Source organism: Canis lupus, chromosome 2 (genome assembly GCF_003254725.2).
Source record: "Canis lupus dingo isolate Sandy chromosome 2, ASM325472v2, whole genome shotgun sequence".
In the NCBI taxonomy this organism is placed as follows: Eukaryota; Metazoa; Chordata; class Mammalia; order Carnivora; family Canidae; genus Canis; species Canis lupus.
In genome coordinates this window covers 29110041-29128215 of record NC_064244.1, presented here as the reverse complement: position 1 = coordinate 29128215, position 18175 = coordinate 29110041, and the positions used below count along the sequence as shown (strand labels likewise).

Below are 18175 nucleotides of genomic sequence, written 5' to 3'. Positions count from 1 at the left end.
AGGAACCTCAAGTGTATATTACTAAGAGGAAGAAGTCCATCCCAAAAGGCTGCATACTGTGTAACTCCAGTTTGATGACATCCTGGAAAAGGCAAAACTCTGAAGACAGTAAAAAGATCACAGGGTGTCATGGAAGAGAGAGGAAGGGACGAATGGGTACAGCACAGAGGACTTTCAGAACCACCAGCTGAGTATGTAGGATATTGTAATGCTGGAAACCTGTCATTACACATCTGTCCAAACCCACAGAACATACAGCCCCAAGAGTGACTCTAATGTAACCTGGATTCTGGGTGATGATGATGATGAGTCTGTGTAGGTTCATCAGTTGTAACAAACATCTCCCTTTGGTGGGCGTGTTGATACTAGAGGAGGTCACGCATTTGTCAGGGCAAGGCATATATGGGAAATCTCTGTACTTTCTGCTCAACTTTGTCGTGAACCTAAAACTGCCCTAAAAAATAAGTGTATTTTAAGATTTATTTACTTATTTCAGAGAGAGAGTGTGGGGAGCGGCAGAGGGAGGGAAGGAGAGAGAATCCCAAGCAGACTCCCCACTGAGCACGGAGCTGGACACGGGGCTTGATCTCACATTCTTGAGATCATGACCTGGGCCAAAATCAAGAGTTGGACGCTCACTGATGGGGTCACCCAGGCGGCCCTTGAAAAGAAGGTAACTGAATTTCGGGTCACTTCAGACTCCAATAACTCACTCTCTCTCCTAAATAGAGACGAAGCATTAAAAAAAATCTGACTTAGATAAAAAAAAAAAAAAGAAGCATTTCCTAACAGAGATGAGTATGGAATTCTGAAATGGGTGAAGGAAGGAGAATATGCACTCTGTGCTCCAGACACTCACGGTCTAGACACCGTGTGGACGGTGCTGCGGTTGGGAGGTCCTTCTGAGCTGCCTTATGGCGTAGATGAAGACCAGGTCTGACCCACCATGAACCCAGGCAGCCTGGTTTATAAATGTTTTCTAGATTACGGTTCAGAGTAAACTTGCATTGATAAAATAGTTTCTCTTCTTCAAACAAACAAAACAGGAAAGGGAGAAATTGAAAACCACTTCCAATCTGATCACCTACGTTTCTCAACCTAAAATACTGATTTTTTTTTTTTTTTAAGAAAAGGAAAGCAAAGGAAGTGCTACTTTCCACGTCAGGTAGCCAGTCGGTGGAGCTTACTTCCCTTGGAGGTGTTAAAGGTGGAAAAACACCACAGTTCATATTCCTTGCTCACAAATTTACTGAGTGTCTACTCTGTGCCAGGGTGTTGGTGTCAATAAAATATGCATGATTCGTACTGCACAGGGCCTATATTTTTAAGTAGAGAGGAAAGAGAATCATGAATTAAAGTCCACGATTAGCAAAGAAAAGAAGGGATATCATTCCACAAAACATCTAAGTCTAGAGCATGAGCTTCAATCTACTAGAGACTGCAACGACCTAGCTCACTGTTCTTATTGCCCAAAGCACCTTCAGAACTTTTGAAGAAAATAATTCTGACAGTATTTGGAATTGGAGCCATCCCTGGACAAGATTTAGCTGATCTGGTTCATCTTGAGTTGACTCTTAGCTCCTCTTCCTCCTCCCAGATAGGCTTTGTCCCATGACCTCCTGGTTTGATTCTTCAAGCCCCTACTGCTGGTGGTGGCTGGAAGGATTTTACCGTCCAGGGCATCTGCTGCTCAGCCTGAGTTTCCCGAAGACTGACAAGCTTCAAGCCTCAGAGCAGAAAATCTCTAATGGTTTGATTCCAGACACCAGGATTGTCCAATGGGGTCATCCAGTTCTGAGCTACGCTCCCAAAGTTACACCACAGTGTGGCCTGCCTCCTCTCAAGTCTGTCATGGGGACGCCCACCCAACAGAGGCCCAGCCCCTCACGGGGACCAGACACACTAGCATTGCTTGTGAACCTCGCATGGGGTGGGATGGGGTGGAGTGGGAAGAAGTCATCCCAGGACTCCAGCCTAGCTGTAAGCTCTATGATAAATCCTTCCTTCGAAGCCTTATCCCGCCTCCAGCCTGGCTGAACCAGTACGGCTACTTCTCCCCCATTGAAAGTGATGGAAAGGTCTGGCAAAGTTCATGACTTAAATGAGTTTGCTCCCCAATGATCCGATTTGACTCTGATTTGATTTCCGAGGGCAGGGAACACAAATCAGTCATCATGCTGTGTTTAATACAATTGAAGTCTTGCCTCCTGTCCACGTTCAGATAGGAGAGAAGCTGGGGTGGTTGGTAGGGCAGTGGGCGGGGGGCGGGGGTAGAGAAAACTTGAAGTCTGTCCTGTCATCCCAGAAGAGGGAACAAGGTGTAGAAGGACCTACCTGCCTTTCTGCCTTCGCTTGAAAGCACAGCCACAGCAGGAGGCAGGCACCTGCCCTCCCCAGAGACTGAGATGCTGGGCCCCCCTCCCAGCTCCCTGCGTGCACCCGTCCCCTCCCTGCCAGCTCTCCTCTGCTCCAGCACCTCTGCCTGTTCCCCTGGTCAAGGCTGCAGCCACCTGACTCAGTCCTCTCCCCGCTGTTGATATATTTCCAGGAAAAACACCAGATATTCCTGCTTCTCAATTCTTCCCACACCGAGAGCAGTTGGCCCACTGAGAGTCTGAACTAGTACCCACCCTGGCCACCATCAGACCTCAGTGGGCCTCCTCAGACCTCAGGTGCTGTCTCTGCCTCCTTTGGGCCTCCTCCGTCCACATTTTGGTCAAACTCCACACCTCAGATAGGTCCTCCCATGGACAGTGCTGATGCTCCCTTACTCTTCTTTAAAAAAAAAAAATTAAGTTGTTTTTTTAATTTCATTTTCATCTCTACACCCAAGGTGGAGCTTGAACTCACAACCCCGAGATCAAGAGTCGAGTTCCTCCGACTGAGCTAGCCAGGCGCCCCCACTCTATAACTTTTCTATAACATGCAGATGTCCCAGAGGGGCACCAGGGACATGGGTAGGACTCACTTGCCCCAACCAGCAGCCAGCTGACCCCCAGGCTTGGAACTGAGCCCAGTCAGGACCAGCAAACCATCAGCCTAAACCACTGGCCCACAGAGTTGAGCTAAACGTATGTTTAGGATTTTAAACCAATTGGGCTTTGGGGTGTTACATGACACTCTTTGTGCAGTCAGTAATTGCTAATATTTGCCAACATCGTGTTCAATGTTTGAATTAAATTTTCTTGTATTTATAGGCTCCTTGACACTTTTCTGTTTTTATTATTGGCTTCTGTGCATTTCATCTCCTTCAGAGCAAGTAAGCCACCCCCGAAGTCTTGCTCCTGCCCTATGCCCTACCATCCTACCACCCTACACCCTACCAGGAGGGATTGTCTGGGAGGCTTACTCGGTTGAGTGCCAACTCTTTATTTCTGCTCCCATGGAGGGATGGAGCCCTGAGTCTGTGAGTCTGCTTCAGGATTCTCTCTCCCTCTGCACCTCCCCTCCTTGATATCCCTAAAATGAATAAATAAATCTTTAAAAAATATAATTTAGGGATGCCTGGGTGGCTCAGGGGTTGAGAATCTGCCTTCGGCTCAGGTCGTGATCCCGGGGTCCTGGGATCGAGTCCCACATGGAGGGCCCCGCAGGGAGCCCATTTCTTCCTTTGCCTGTGTCTCTGCCTCTCTCTCTCTCTCTCTCTCTCTCTCTGTGTCTCTCATGAAGAAATAAATAAATCTTTAAAAATAATAATAATAATTCAAATTTTTTTTTAAAGTCTAACACAAGATTTTGAAAGATTAGCTCTAAGGACTATTGGAAGAAATAGCTTATAAGTAAAAACTCCTTACAGAGGATCAAGTATTTGAGTTTTGAAAGTGGGTCTGACATGGTTGATAGAAACAATCAGGGGAGAGAAATATATAACCCGCAGCCCTCTCCAAGTAGCTGAAAACCTTAAAACAACGGAGAATAAGACCAGGTCATGTGATTAGAACACAGGCCAGGCAGATTTGCACGATGAAGACTAGATACACAGTGTGCGTAGAGGCAGGAGGAGGTTGTATCTGGTCTCTATTGGAGGAGATGGTGGTAGAGGCAGGAGGAAGGCCGTTTCCTCAGCAGTGATGAGGAAGGAGGATGTGGTTTGGGAGGTAAGGGTAAGAAGGGTGGGATCAAAGATATAGAAGCAGGACTAAGTTTCAGGACATTGACCATGGCGTGAAAGACTGGGATCAGCTGGGGAGATGGTCCTGCACAAAGCGGGTATCAGTGAAGAGTGAGGAGACCCTGAGTCTGAGGGTCAGATCTTCCTAGGCGCTTGCAGTGGGCGCAGCAGCCAGTGAGAGGCACATCCACTGCAGGTGTCACAGGGCTATGCCTTTGGAGTAACGAAATCCCACCTTGGGAATGTATTCCCAGGCCAAGAATTCAAAAACAGAAAAAAGCTATATACATAAAGATACCTTTTTTTTTTTTAAGATTTTATGTATTTGTTCATGAGAGACACAAAGAGAGAGGCGAGACCCAGACAGAGGGCATGGCCTGCCTCTACGCCCTGCAAGGCCTAAAGATATTTTGTGCTAAGGCGGTCGCAGGAGAGAAAAAAACCCTCCAATACAAAATGTCCACCGATTTACAATTGACAAAGTCTGGCAACTTCAGGAAATATTCCACATCAGTTTTTAAAAGCTACGTGAAAAGAGTGGACACCACAATGTGCTTATAATGTGATATTAAACGGAAATAAACTACAGATGATTTATAATTACAGTACAAGTGTTCATATGGGACTATGTTAAGAGGATATTTAAAGAACTAAAATAGCTGTATGTGAGAGTTTCATACAAATATTTAAACTTTCAAGACATTTTATGATTTAAAGGTGGTGATAGCCATTTTTTTACTTTAAAACAAAGAGCTATACAGCCGTGGTGACATAATGAAAGTGGAAAAAATTGGCCAAACTGGCCTGGACGCCTCTGTGTTCACATTTTTGAGTGGCACATGATCCTACTAGCTTGTGATTTGACCTCCCCACCTCTGTGGCTTCCCTTTTAATTACTTCTTGCCTTTAATTACTCCCATAAACACCCCTAAGATATGCTGACAGCTCAGAATATACCAGAACCGTACCCTGGAGCTGCCATTCCTGGTGATGAGCTCAGAGGCACTGGTCCCAACCTTTTTGTTCATTTATGGGGCTTAATTTAGAGCCTTTCCTCAATTGAGACAGGATTCTCCTTGCCATTAAGTGGACTTTAATTTTGTGTCCACAATATAAAGACCTATAAAGGTAATGGCTAACAATAACAAATCTACCTAACAAATATATATTAAATAGCACGCACCACAAACTAGACGGCAGCCCTATACATCTCTTTCAACAAAGCTTTGATTTTTTTCAAGATTGGTTTATTGGATAGAGACAATGGGAGCAGGGGGAGGGGCGGAGGGAGAGGGAGAGAATCTCGGTCAGACCCCCCCAAACAAACTCCCTAAGCTTCTATCCCTCACCTAAAATGACTTTGACTACACCTTCTCTGTATCAATCTCTTCCCTCATTAATTCATTTGTTCATTTATTTACCAATTATTTTTTGGAGACCTACTGTTTATGCATCTGCCCTGGGGCTAGATTCTGGACATTTCACAAAATTCCACTGCCCCGATGGAGAGACAAGTCAAGAGGAAAGCAAGATAAGTGGGTCTGCTGTTATTTCTGCCTGCCCTCATTGCACGCACGCCCTCTGCTCCCCTGCACCTGCTCCGTGGCCCAAGAGGTTGTTGACCAGATGGGCTCCATCAACAGGCTCCTTTGCCCTGCCTTCCGGTTGCATCAGGCCAACGTAGGGAGCAGACTAAAATTCAGCAGGTCTATTTAGCTCTCTCAGCATCATTCGGACCCACTGCCTTAGGAGATGTTGAGATGATCAAGTGAGATCTTTTATTCCTTCAACAACTTTGAGTAATTGGCGGGTCATGTAGGGCTGGCTTCACGGGCATGCCATCTGCACAGTTGCTGCGGGTACTGTGCTCAGAAGGGCCCCATGCCTGCTTTAACACTCAACTGTCACTATGTTGAAAGCTTAATTTTTTTAATGGGGAGCGCCATGGTTTCATCTGGCAATTACATAGCTGGATCTGCTCCTATAATATGCTTTTCTTTTTTTATAAAAGCTCTTATTTATTTTTTTAAGATTTTATTTATTTATTCATGAGAGACACGGAGAGGTAGAGGGACAGAGACACAGGCCGAGGGAGAAGCAGGCTCCCTGCGGGAAGCCCGACTTGGGACTCGATCCCGGGACTTGAGGCTCATGCCCTGAGCCTAAGGCAGCTGCTCAACCACTGAGCCACCCAGACATCCCCCCTATATATGCTTTTCTAAATGCTAGGGAGAAGCAATGAGCAAAACAGGCAAAAACCTGCCTGCGTGGAGCTTACACTTAAATTCTTGTTGATCACATGCTATCAGAGAACAACACTTCAGGAGAGAGAAGTGGACAGCAAACAGCTTAGGTGAGAAGTCGTTTGCATGTTAAAAGAAGGGCAAATGTTATGCTGTAAATTTTTTTTTTTTTTTTGGTCTTATGGCATCCCCCAGGATAATGTTGAATAGAAGTGGTGATAATAGAGGCTCCTGGGTGACTCCATCAGTTAATCATCTGCCTTCAGCACAGGTTGTGATCCCAGGGTCCTGGGATGGAGTCCTACATCAAACTCCCTGCTCAGCAGAGAGTCTGCGTCTCCCTCTGCCCCTACCTGTCTCCCCCTTCACTACTCCCCCTCCCCTATTCCTGTCCTTCCCTTCCTCCCTCCCCCTTCCCCCTGCTTGAGCTTCTCTCACTCACTGTCTATCAAAATAAATAAATAAAATCTTTAAAAAAAAAAAAAGAAGCGGCGATAACAGTCACTCTTGTTTTACTCCAGAGTTTAAAGAGAATGCTTCTAATATTTCTCAATTTGGGTTTATGATTTTTATACCCTTTATTCAGTTAAAGCAGGTTGTTTTTATTCTTAATTTAACCAGTTTTTTAAAATCAAAACTCATATTGAGCATTATTAAATGTGTTTCCTGTGGCTATGCGATAATAGTATTATTTTATTCTTAAACATCTGTACATTTATAGATTTTTTTTAAGATTCCAAATATATTTTAAAGATCAAGTCCACAGGATTTGTTGACAGATCAGATGTAAGACAGGAGAGAAACAGAGAAGTCAAGTATGATGCCAAAAGTTGTGGCCTAAACAAGTGGGTAAATAAAATTGAGTAAATAAAATTGCCATTAATCTCCAACCAGGGAAGGCTGTAGAGAAGGTTTGATTTTTTTGTGGGGGGAGGGTAGGTTCCAAGTCAGAAGCTCAGTTTTGTATTGTGAAATGTGACACGCCCAGAAGACCTTAAGCTGAGACACAAAGCAAGTGGATAGATACCATAGGATTAGAAGTCAGGCTCCAGAGCATCCGGGTGGCTCAGCTGGTGAACCGTTGACCTTCAGCTCAGGTCATGACCTCAGGGTCCTGGGATCGGGCTCCAGGCTCAGCGGGGAGTCTGCTTCTCCCTCTCCCTCTGCCTCTTCCTGTTCTGCTTTGTGCTCTCTCTCACCTAAATAAATAAAATCTTAAAAAGAAAAGAGAAAGAAGAAGATGGGCTCTGACCACAGATAGGAACTTACACCTTGGGGATCATCAGCATTTGAAGAAATGGAAGAAGGAATGGAAGAAGCCTTCTCAAGAATGTACATGCCCAAGAGTAAATACGTCTCAGCATTAGCTGCGACAAGCATTCCTTCCCTTGTGTGGGGGAAAGCACACACACAGACGGGATATCAGCATACACAATATCGTTGTATTATTATGCAGCACACCCTGTCACTCTGGGCCTCAGTGACCTTCCTCACCAGGCATGTTCAGTTCTTTCTCTTAGAGCTATTTCATCTGATAGATTGCCTTCAGGAGTCTATCGACCTGTAGAATGATATGGAAACCCTGCAACTTCGAAGGCAAACCTGAAACAGACCACACACACACACACACACACACACACCAGTCACACTATATGTAAATTCAAAAATATGTTTTAAAAAATGCTTTAGCCTCACACGTTCTGCTTTGAGGTTTTCCAAAGCCACCCATCAGTCTGAAGAAAAGACATGATCTCTGCAGGTAAAATGGAAGGTGTTGGCGTTTACTAAGGGGGTTGTCTGGGACTATGAGCTTCTTCTTATTAAACTGTGTGGACTCTGAGCCAGAGACAAGGTCTTCTCCTTCTGCTGGTTATTGGATCTAAATTTATAGCATCAGAACTGAAGACTGGAAGTGGCCTTCAGAGATTGCACAATTACCTGGAAATCCGTTCATTGTCCTGCCCCCAAGAAACACACTGAGCCACTAGACTGGTGGCTCTAGACTGACCTGCCTTAACTATCTCATAGGATTATTACAAGAATCAAATAAGATGGGCAACATGAGGAACTATTAAGAGCTTGGCGAGTGGAAAGCATTCTTCACACCTTTCTTTGTGAATCCAAACTCACCATTCCTATCATACAGATAAGGAACCCACAGTCAGACAGAAGTTCTCGGGAATTAATATATTTCTTCCATAGTCAGCATGAATCCTCCAACATATGCACAGCTTCCCTTCTGTCCTGGCTTCAACATCACTTTGTTTCTCCTCCAAAACCTGGCAAGCTTATTGGATTCCTGATGAGATTACTCTTTGACTCATACATCCTCTCTCTGCACATCTCATCCTTGACTGACGTGTGACCTTTTTTGACTGAATTATTGAAATCCAGTAATGGCTTTATTGCTTCTGATTGCCAACATGTGCCAGTTGTGCCATGGTATTTATCAAATTCTTGTTAGCCTGGACAAAGATACTTCCGGCATTGATTTGCGCTCCCCAAACTCATTTTCCTTAACTAGCATCAGCTCAGCTCCAACAGTCCTGGCTAATAATCTCCTAATGAGTTTGCCATAGAGTATCTAACAAAAAGAAATACACAGAATTAGTGAATATTTAGCCAAGTTGCAAGGTATTGAACTTTCAGAAAAGGATGTCATGGGAGTCCAGAGCACTGTTGCACATGGTGTCCTCCTATAGAAGGGGGTGGGCTGGCAGGAAGTTGCTTTGCGCCTGAGGGTCTCATATCCCCTTTCCTTAACCCTAACCACCTGCGATGTCAGTGTCTAAGATGACTTCTGATAAATCCAGAGCCCAAAAGAAGAAACGCATTTGCGTCAGTGTGAAATACTTGGCAAGTTGACTCATACCCCAGAGAAACCTCAGGCTGATTTTTCATTGTACTGTTCAAGTAGTTTTAGAGAGTTTGAGAAAGGAGTCTTGATTTAAAAGTCAGAGGTGTAAGTTTTTATTAGCTATTGGGCAAATCACGTAACCCCATAACCTCGGGTCCAGTAAAATGATAACAAAACCTTACCTACTTCCAAGAACAAGCTTCGGTCAGATGAATTCAGCCCAACATCTCCTCCAAGATTGAAAGGTGGGGGCTCCGTAGGGCTAGCGGTCCTAGTTCAAATATTCACCTCTTTTCCTTGTTTTCAGACTGGGAGGTCTAACACTTCCTTTCCCCATGGCTGGAGGAGTTTGACTGCATCGTGGCCAAACGCATGGTTTTCAGGCACAACTAGTCAAACTCCTCATGTTTTGAAAGGGAAATGCTTCCATAATAAAAATCAAAACTCAACCCTCCCTCTAGATTTGAACAGAAAAGGTGTAGCTAAGAAAAGGTGTAGGTGACAGGAAGGAGATCGCATTGAATGTGCGCATAAATGTTCACACTTTCTTCCCACAGCTCTGCCTTCCTCCCGAAGGCCCCTCTGACCCAGACCTTGTCACACCATCCAAGTTGGCCCCCAAAGATATTGTGTGCCTCCTAACATCCACTCCATCTCATTCAATTAGCACTTTACTAAGAACTTCTACCCCCTAAATCCTGGGCTTGGGGATAAAGGTCCTAAGGTAAATAGGGTGCAATCCCTGCTCTTAGGAACCTCACAACTAGGGAAGGGAGTAAGCTGGGTAGAGATAAGCACAGTAAAATGTGATAAGTGATGTCATACTAGTACACACCAGGTGACATGGGAGTGCCAAGATGGGAAGGACAAGTCCTGTAGAAAACTTTCACAGAGGAGGTAACTTTTCTACTGGGTCTCAAAGGATGAACTGGAAGGTGAAATGTACTCCCAGAGAATCTGGGCATGTCTCTGGCAGCTGTGTGTGTGGTCCTTAATTTCCTGGTATCCTTTACCAGACTTTGAGCTCCTTGCAGGTAAGGACTGTCTTGTTCATGGTCCCTGCACCTTGCCCAATTCCTGGGAGGTGGGAGGTCCTCAACCAAAGGCTGAGGGATGATGAAATGTGTAAAGAACAAATGTACAAATTTCTGTCTTGAACAGCATGGCTGTTACCTGAAGATCCTAGTTCCTTCTATTTTTTCCTTCTTTCCTTTGATTTAAATGTATTTTGTACCCACTAAGGACGAGGCACCTTGCCACATTCTCCAGACCACGTCTCTCTACCCCTCTGAAGGTAAATCGCTGATTCACCCCACATGTATTGAACCCTTTGATAAGCAGGGCACTGTGTTATGTACCAGGAGTGTGTTCATCCTTCACCCTTACTGAAATGAGTGATAGCTGTTAGAGATGAGAGAATGATAAAAAAGCAACTAAAATAAGACCGAGGGTCCTGGGAATTTGATTATTTCAGTAACTTGGAATCCTGCTTGCGACCATAGATTTGAGGGGCAGCAGCCAGACGTAAAGAATGTGCAGGTGCAGGGGTAAAGAATGAAGGGATGGGGATCCCTGGGGAGGTGAAGGGATCAGTGCACAGAAGATGTGAACCTTTTCAACAAGAGCCCAATACCGCTGACCCAGCATGAGAGCAAAAGGGGTAGGAAATGGGAAGCATGTTGGTAAATGTGGAAGACTCGTTTCATAGGATGGCACGCAAGGAAATAGGAACGGAGGAAACTCCCTCTTGTTTCTCCGTGAAGTAGAAGCACTAACATTTGCTGGGGCAGAGAGGCAGTGGTCGGATCAGATGTGCCCACTCAAGTCTGGTTCTCAGAATCAGCCCTTATCTCTGGAGAGCTTGAAAAACATGCCTGTTTGAGGAATCAAGTTGACATAATGCTTTCCATCAACTCCTACAAAGTGGTGTCTGAAAGGGCTTAGGTGTTCAAAAAATGATAGGGCTCCCAACCTCCGTTGTCTTAACCTGGTCTTTGCAGCCGCAGATCTGAAAAATCAGCTTAGCTGGAAAGAAGTCCTCCTTTCCCTCACAGATGAAGCCCTCAGTCTCCCCGTAGGTTGCCAGCCACACGTAGTCACGGTCTAGCGTCAACTGCAACAGTTCCTTGACCATATGATATATACCGTGTGTGGGCAATGCTCTTTCAGGACCTCAGGCCAGGTCAATTCTGAACACAGGCCATATGGGAAAACCCTCAGACTGGGGGCAAAAGGCTTTTCTTAACTCTCCACTGACCCTTTTCCTGATCCACTTGCGCTTTAGAGAATGACCACCTTTTGCTACCTGAGTCACTCTGTGTAGGACATAGATGAGCTTCTGACAGAGCCGATCACTGGGGGCCCCTGAGGATCAGGGGCTCAGCATAGGGAGGAAAGGTGACTATGAAGTAGAGCCAGGTGCTGCAGAGTTCTGGAGGGGGAGCAGTCACTAGGCAGCTGTACTATCTGACCCTCCCTTCCTCGTCTCTGCTGAGTCCCACAGGACCCCCAAGCAGGGCATCTCATAAAGGCATCTGGAAATGTGGAAACCCTAAGAAGGAATTAAAAGTTTTAGGTCAGTCCCAAGGTGGGAAAGCACGCAGCCCACATGAGCCTAAGTAAAGTATGTTTACTTTAAGGGCACAGGATCTCTTTCCTTGCCCTCAAATTCCACAATTTTTTTTTTTAAACCTCTGTTGTTAAGTAGCCATTAGGTTTTTTTTTTTTTTTTCTTTTTTTTTTTTGCAGAATTCTATAAGTTTCGCAAAATTCCCTTCTAGGTTCTTCATAAATAAGCTCCCCTTCTGTGTAAGAGAGCTAAAGATCCTAGTTCCTTCTTTTTTCCCTTCTTTCCTTTGATTTAAATGTATTTTGTGCCCACTAAGGACAAAGCATCTTGCCACATTTTCCAGACCACGTCTCTCTGCCCCTCTGAAGGTAAATCACCGCTGATTCACTGCACATGTATTGAACCCTTTGATAAGCAGGGCACAGGAGTGTGTTCATCCTTCACCCTTACTGAAATGATTGATAGCACCTTACCCCCGTTCACTTCCAACAACCTCTCCTCCCCCACCCCTGTTTTCTTCATCTGGAAATCCATATCTCCAAGCACTTTTTAGACAAGTCTGTGATCTGTGGTTCCAATTCCATATAATTGTGGCTTCTTTCACTGGCAGACACTTGCTCCTGGGAAGTTTATGTTCTGATCCATCTTTCCAAAGTTACACAGCCTGCCAGCCATGAACAGAGGTAGCACCTGAACTCATCTCTCTAGCTCCCCCTTTTATGCACCTAACCTCTTTGCCACACTATTCCCTGCTTAGGTTTGGGTGGCAATTTAACCCAACTATGAAACAGTGTGGCAGTTCCTCAAGCAGTTAAAAATAGAGCTACCCTGCAACCCAGCAATTGCACTGATGGGTATTTAACCCAAAGATACGGATGCAGTGAAATTCCGGGACACCTGCACCCCAAAGTTCACAGCAGCAATGTCCACAATAAGCCAAACTGTGGAAGGGCCTCAATGTTCATGGACAGATAATGGATAAAGACACTGTGGTCTATGTACACAATGGAATATTCCTCAGCCCTCAGAAAGGACAAACACCCACTATTTGCTTCCATGTGGATGGACCTGGAGGGTATTATGCTGAGCGAAGTAAGTCAACCGGAGAAGGACAATCATCATATGATTTCACTCATATGTGGAATGTAAGAAATAGTGAAAGGGATTATGAGGGAAAGGAGGGGAACTGAGTAGGAAAAATAAGAGAGGGAGACAAACCATGAGAGAATCCTAACTCTGGGAAATGAACAAAGGGTTGTGGAAGGGGAGACAAGATGGGGTTTGGGGTAACTGAGTGATAGGCACTGAGGAGGGCACTTGCAGGGATGAGCACTGGGTGTTATACTATATGTGGGCAAATTGAATTTAAATTTTAAAAATGTAAAAAAAAAATAACATGCATACGAGAAAAAAATAAAATAACCCAACTATGACTCTTGTTTCCTTCTCTCGTCTATCAGTTCTGACCCCTGAAAAGCTTCAGCATGCATTGCCTTAAGTGTCAGCATACAGCTACTGGAACTGCTGGAAAATATTACATATATAATTTTCAGATAATTAGTGGGACTGGATTTTCAATCCAAGTAATGATAGTATGGGTTTACTTGGTGACAATAGGCACAACTTCTTCCAGAGGAATCCTGAAACAAAATAACCCACATGATGCCCATCTTAAAAGGTATAATACTGTTTGCCCCCAATGCTACTGCCCTAGTTAAGACTCTTATTACCTTTCATGAGATTCTTGTGGCCCTAACGGGTCTCAATGCTTCCTGTGTTCCAGTTCTCCAATATTAATCCTGACAGAGTCATCTTCCTAAAGCACAGCTGTGAGCACGCCACAAGTCCTGCTCCTCTGCCATTAACTCTACTACAGAAACTCCTCAGCTGTCACTCAAATAAAAACGGTCTCCTGAAAAAGTTCCTATCTTTCTGGTTTTATTTATCTACACATCCCAACACATCAGCCAAAACGCACTGGGCTGTTCCATGACATCCTGGGCTTTTGCTCATATTCTTCTCTCTACTGAGAATATTTATACCTACAATCTTTGCCTTTCAAAATTCTGCCCAGATGTCAAGTTCTTGCAAAAACACCCTCCACTATAAATCTTTTGATACTTATCTTATTGAAATATGATATGGCCTCCTTAGAGTTCCCATATTTTAAAATGCTCTTATCTTCCTTTTCTTATTAGTTTTGTGACCCTGGAAAGTCACTTAAGCATGAAGCGAGACTAACACCTACCTTACATGGTCGTCAAAAGGATTAGATGAGGTTAAAAAGAATTTTGAGTAGTGCGGGAGGTACACAGTCTAGGGTAGCTTTTCTGGTAAGTTTTCGTCCCTGATGACACACACACACACAACTGTAAGCCCGTGAGGACAATTACCAGCCCTATTTATTCTAGTATCCTTTGCAGAAAATTTCACATGGTATGTCTTCAAAAAACATTGGTTGAATTGAAAATGCCAATGTCCATACTGAGACACCAATACTTAAAGTCCAGATAGGAAGACGCTTTGAGAAGAGGAATAACTCACCTGCCTCATTGATACACTTAGCCCTTGTAAATACACTTATCTGTTTCTTTTGTGAGCAGTTTGTTGGTGACAGAATGGGTATTGTCTTTCTAAACAAAGGCTCTGGCACACATCCTAATGATAAAATAACTGCTCAAGTTTAATAGCATTTAAAAAAAATGGTATTTCCTATGGACTGAATTATGTTATTTCTATTTTCTCCATCTGTATGCAGGTCAAGGAGGACAGTGGAATAGGCCCTACCATAGCTGTCTTGGTATCCCCAGACCTAAAACAAAACCTGGTACAAAACATTTGTTCCAGAAAATGCTTTCTGAATATTGTTGAACCATATTCCATTCCTTAGTGAAGCTACTAAGGAGCAAGAAGCAATAGATCAATCTTGGCACATGGGGCTCAGCTACGCCTTGACAATTCCTCTCCTGCTTCAATCTTATTATTGCTTCATTATCCTCAGGACAGTTGACTCAGGTTTATTTCTGCACAGGCCAATTCGGGACAAGGGCTCTTGGATGTCCTGAAGATGTCAGGGCTATATAAAGATTTGTGGTTAAGGCTTGATAGAACATATTTAGAAGCAGTCCTGTTACTTTTGTGTTCGCAAAGTTCTTCTGCTTTGTTAATCAATGTATCAGAAGCTGATCCTAGAAAAGGATATTAAACAATCCATCAAAAATCTTTACTTCTTTGCTTGAGGGAAACACAGTCATAATGAATATATATCTTTCTCCTGTCTTCTGTTTCCTGAAATTCATGCCCCCAGGTTCTCACCTGCCGTCTGAAACTTCAAAGCATTTTTCAAAACCAAGACAATTTCTGCTCTAAGAGGAATTCCAACATCTGCTACCAAGATTTTTTTTTCCAACCAACTAGGAAATAATTTTAGGACCAAAAAATGACTTGCATTCCAGCAACAATGCTTTGTCCCTGTGTAGAGGACTGGTGGGGGTAACTTATACTGGAGAATAGGATGCAATTACTATGGACAAGAATTTTAAGGAGTAGCTTCATCCTATCTTGTAGCTGCTTTATAAAGAGCTGAGAATAAGAGGGTGGAATCAAGTATCTGTCCCGGGATCCGGTCAAGCACCAGAGCCAGTAATAAAGTAACTGAAAACGGGAGGTAATGAGCTAAGCTTTGGAAATGTTGACTTTGATGTGCTTCTAGAACATTCAAGTGGAAATACGTAGTGCACATTTGGATGTGTAGTCTGGGGCCCTGGATGGAGAACTGTCTGGGCTGTAAATATAGATTGAGGGTCACCATAGGGCGGAAGAAGCCATAGCTTACAGAATTCTCCCAGGAAGGGTACATATGACAAAACAAGCTGGCTCTGAGAGAATTCTGTGAAAGGAGAATTTTGCAGGGAAGGGGCACCTGGGTGGCTCAGTTGGTTAGGCATCTGACCTCAGCTCTCGTCATGATCTAAGAGTCCTGGGATCAAACCCCACATCGGGATTCCCTACTCAGCGGAGAGTCTGCTTCTCCCTCTCCCTCTGCTACTCCCCCCCCCAACTCATGATCTCTCTTCTCTCTCTCTCTGTCAATCTCTCGCCCTCCCTCCCTCAAATAAATAAGTAAAATCTTAAAAAAAAAAATAAGGAAGAAAAGAAAGAAAAAGTTTTCTTTTCAGCTCTCAGCTCTTTACGAAGAAAAAGAAATTGCAGGGAAGGTGGAGAACCAGTACATATTAGTCCCAAAGCCAAGAGATCATTTTTAAGAGAGAAGTGACCAGGGACAGAGAGACCAAGTAAAAGAGATTTGAAGGAAGTTGAGGGAAATCATTTAACATTCCTTTTTTTTTAATCTTGAAAATGGGGGTAATAATATTCACCCTGGAGGGTTGTCAAGAAAAATAAATGCAAACACCCCACAGAAACACCCAGTCACAAGATAGACCATCCCTTTGGTCCCTGGTCTGGTGCTCTTTTCCCCACACTGTGCCTTTCTCATTCAGGCATTTCATCTGCAGTATAACAGCTGCATAAAGGATGATGTCTTTAGCAAACACTTATTAAACATCTATTACTTCCCATGCACCGTGATAACAGAGATGAACAAGGCCCAGTTCCTTCTCTGGTTGAGAAACCAAACAAGCAAAACAACAATCATAACTCTACATTTGGATGGAAATAGGGCCAGATGTTTGAAATATAAAAAGTAAACCATCTATGAGTTTGCCAGTGAAGGTGAACTCAGAGAAATCAGCTAGAGTGACTTTAAGTGAAGAGCTGAGAGAAGAGACGAAGGAGAAGACGTGATCCATTTAGGGATGACTGATGTGAAGCACAAGGTATTTAAGGGGAAATTAGGGGAAGGATTTTAGGGAGTTTGCTCTATGCAGTGGTTCTTAAGCTGGGCTGTCCATTCCAACACTTGGCAAGCTTTAGTGAAACTCCAGCTCCTGAAGGCACATTCCAAGGCTGCTTACATTGGATTCCGAGCTGGTAGGATCCAGGCAAGAATATTTTGTAAATCTCTCCAGGTGATGATTTCGATAGGCATCCAACACTAAGAACCAGTGCTTTTCAACGTGTGGTCTCCAGACCAGCCAACCAGCATGGGCATCACCTGGGAACTTAGAAATGCAAATTCTCTGCCCCTTCCCTCTCCAGCTACTATGATTGAATGAGCCCTCGGGTGGTTCAAATGCACTGTAAAAAGCCAGAAATACTCTTGCATTAGAGGAAGCTGAGACTGAAGTCAGGGATGCAAGATTGGAAGCAATGACCTTTATCCAGGTAACCAAGCCAAGGGCATGGAGAAGGCACAGAAGGAAAGATCGGCCAGAGATGGGGGAGGTAGAGTTGATGTGATTTGTTGTGGGGTCTGGGAGCGAAGGGTCAAAGAATTCTCGAGATGTTTTCAGTGCAAAAAACATGATTTTATTTAAGCATACGGACAGGACCACTGGACAGAAAGAAATGCACTGGAATCCTGAGAATCAATTGATTTAGTTTTAAGTTGGGGGAGTGAATAGAGACAAAAGTTTCCAAAAGGATTTTCATGTGTTAAAGAAGACTCACAGGATCCTGGAGGCCTGGCCATTGTCAAGCTAGGGTTGTTTTTTTCTTTTTCTTTTTCTTTTTTTTTTTTTTTTTTTTTCCTTCTAGCAAGGTATTAATATTAAGACAGTTGGGAGTTCCTGGAGGGTGTCGTACTCTGCCGGTCTCAAGCAGATGCTTGAGGCTCAAGGGGCTGCCAGTTGTAAGATTTAATTTTATGTACCTTTCTTTTGTCTTTGTTCTCCACATCAAGTTGACAGAATGTATTTACTCACAGAAATGAACAGTGGCAGAAATTGCCATCAACACAGATTATACCAAATAGTTTTTCATTATGCTCTTAGTAGTAACACAACCATAGATTGGGTACTTACCCTGTGTTAGGTGCTCTGCTAAGAATATATGCACCTTATCTCATTTTGACCTTTACAACAACCCCATGGGATAGAAACTATTATCACCATCTAAGGGATGAGGCATTGGAAATGCAGATTCTTGATTCTTATTCCTGATTCTAGAACCTGTTCTTTATTCTAGCTCATGAGTGTCCAAGCTGGGATTTGAACCCATTTGTCGGCCTCCAAAGCTCCCGCTCTTTCTCATCCACTACGCTGTGACTGTTTTATATGCCATTTACTTACAAATTTGCCTTTTAAATGAATGTATAAAGAAGATGTGGTCTCTGTATACAATGGAATATTACTCAGCCATTAGAAACGACAAATACCCACCATTTGCTTCAACTTGGATGGAACTGGAGGGTATTATGCTGAGTGATATAAGTCAATCGGAGAAGGACAAACATTATATGGTCTCATTCATTTGGGGAATATAAAAAATAGTGA

The 18175-nt window shown here is 43.8% G+C and overlaps 1 pseudogene; it reads right to left on the bottom strand.

The window, feature by feature from the left end:
* The window catches only part of LOC118354055 (aldo-keto reductase family 1 member C15-like), a 74256-nt pseudogene extending 56432 nt beyond the window's left edge, over positions 1–17824 (bottom strand).
* Between the last annotated feature and the right edge of the window lie 351 nt (positions 17825–18175).